Raw genomic sequence first — 2841 nt, forward strand, 5'->3', positions numbered from 1 at the left:
CCGACTGCTCTTTAGAAGGCCAGATCCTGAAGTGGAAACTCAAGTACTTTGGCCACCTAATGAGAAGGAAGGACTCATTGGAGAAGAGCCTGATGCTGGGAAAGATGGAGGGCAAGAGAAGAAGGGGACGACAGAGAAGGAGGTGGCCGGATGGAGTCCCTGAAGCAGGAGGCGTGAACTTAAATGGATTCCAGAAGATGGTAGAGGACAGGAAGGCCTGGAGGGACATTGTCCATGGGGTCACGATGGGTCGGACACAACTTTGCAACTAACAACAAATGGAGACTCTCAGTTCTCCACGTTAATGGTTGTCCCAAAGGTGCTTTTTTGGGGGGAGTTTTTTCTTTGAAGCATCGTCCAAGAAGCATCCAATTTTCATTGTGACCGTTTCCTGTGGCTGTTTTCTCCCTTTGTTGTTTCTTTCCCAATGGACGTGCAAAGATGCAGGAATCTGCTCTCCAGGAGTGTGTGTGTGTGTGTGTGTGTGTGTGAGAGAGAGAGAGAGAGAGAGTATTTTGAAGTTCCAGAATAGCCCAGTACAAATAAGGGGTCAGGAAGCCGAAGGGTGCAGCAGGATTTTAACGTTCGTTCTGCTTAAAGACGGCTATAGTATTGGAAGCCCGGTCTATTCTGGGTCAAAAAAAGGGGCTGCTGAAAAAAAGAGCTGCTTTGGGGCTTCTCCTGATCCATGAAAGCACAACGCAAAGATGGAAGGGTCCTACACAAAGGCAGAATTAACACAGCCTCTTCCAGGACTCTCCTTAGCTTTAAACAATTCTCTTAAATCTGTATGGAGAGGAGACTGGTGATGCCTACAAGCTTTTGCCGTTAAACATTTGCTGTTCCCTAGAAGAGTTTACAGGAGAACCTGGAGCAGGCGGTGAGTTCGAGTCCCACCTTAAAGCATGAAAGCTGGCTAAGCCACTTTGAGTCGGTTGTTCTCTCAGCCCGACGCACCTCACAGGATGGTTGTGGTGAGGAAAACAGGAGGGAGGGAGGGAGGGAGAAGTATTAGGAATGTTCACTGCCTGAACAATTAGCAGTGTTTCTCAACCTTGACCATTTTAAGGCATGTGGACTTCAACTCCCAGAATTCCATGCTGGCTGTGGAATTCTGGGAGTTGAAGTCCACATGCCTTAAAATGGTCAAGGTTGAGAAACACTGAATTAGACAGATCTATGACAAGAGAAGAAAAGGTATTAATGATGTATTAAATTAAGAGATGGAATATATGTGAAAATATTAGAATGTTATTCTTGGAATATTATGTGTTGTAGAAGGGATACCCCAAATTTTATTAATGTTTAAGATTAATTGGAATATTTTAATTGAAATTAGTGGAGCTTAAAAGCAGGAGTGATTTATGTAGATGTAATAGTAGGGATGCTTCCGTGGTTTGATTGCATTTTAAGAAGAAATAAACTAAATTTGTTATATCACGTGAGGAAATAGAGGGGGGATTTTTTTTTAAGCTATTAATTTTAGGTTTTTATATATATGACTTGTTTTGCTATGATTGATCACCCCTTCACCACGGTGTTTTCCTGAGCACTTTGATGTTAAAATTTAAAAAAACCAATAAAATGTGTATTTAAAAAAAAAAAGGAATGTTCACTGCCTTAAGTTAGCTGTAAAAATAATAAAGGCAGGATACAAATAAACATATAATCTTGAATTCATACAGCTAAATGTTTTTTTCTGCCAGGTTGAACGAGAGAGCACTTGGAGTCCTTCCCGATGTTACAGCTGCACGATTCTATGTAAACGGAGAGCAGTTTATAAGATAAATAAACTGAAGAAGTAATAATAATAACAAAGTTGGAAGGGGCCTTGGAGGTCATCTAGTCTTTACATCCACCTATAGGTAGTCCTTGACTTACGACCGGTTGCTTAGCAAATGTTCAGTTATGGATACTCAAAAAGACACCTACAACCCAGATTCAAAGTTACAACGCTGGATTCTGCCGAAGGCAAGGAACTTTGGGGGCTCGACCACCAGCATGCATTCATGGCTATTTGCTCTGTGTGTGTGTGTGTGTGTGTGTGTGTGTGTGTGTGTGTGCGCACGCGCGCCAATCAGGTGTCATTTTGTTTTGGCTATGAGCCAACCAGATCAGAGCAGGAACCAGTTATTGATCTCATGTACTGAAGCTGACAGGAGGACATTGGTCAGTGTGTTGTGTGATCGCTATCAAGTTGGTTGGGGTTTTTTTTGTGTGTGTGCTTTCATTTAGTGAGCTTGTAAAATGTAGTAAAATCAAAGTCATGGTGCAAAGAGCTGACTGGTCGCCCAGAAAGTAATAATAATAATAATAGTAGTAAAGTTGGAAGGGACCTTGGAGGTTATCTAGTCCAACCCCCTGCTCGGGCATGATGCAAAATAATCTTATTAAGTGAACAAGGCTACAGTTATAAAGAAATGAGAAGAAAAATGGGTGGAAACTTAACCAAAGGTGGCATTTCTACTGGACACTTTTCCCAAAAGGTTTCCACAATTTTGGCCACTTCTGTATTTTGCCAGAAACTGGTATTCATATGGGTTTAATTACTGACTGCCACAAAAAAGATGTCATAAAATCAGGTCGGTCACGTTTAATGACCAGCATGACTTATGACCGTATTTCTGGACTCCATTCCACTTATAAGTCAAGGACTATCTTATTATGGAAAACTGTAAACACCGTCTGAGCGCATGCAAAACTCTGAGCGGAGACGCAATTAACGGCTTTACTTTCATTGTTTCGGTGAGCGATAAACAACCCACTGCTACCCCTTGAAAAGGACAAATCGCTCACGAGGCTTGAGCTGCGCGCAGAGCAAGTAAAAGGCAAGGCTGGACG

The sequence above is a fragment of the Crotalus tigris genome, unplaced genomic scaffold (genome assembly GCF_016545835.1).
Source record: "Crotalus tigris isolate CLP2741 ecotype Arizona unplaced genomic scaffold, ASM1654583v1 scf7180000021321.634910, whole genome shotgun sequence".
Classification (NCBI taxonomy): Eukaryota; Metazoa; Chordata; class Lepidosauria; order Squamata; family Viperidae; genus Crotalus; species Crotalus tigris.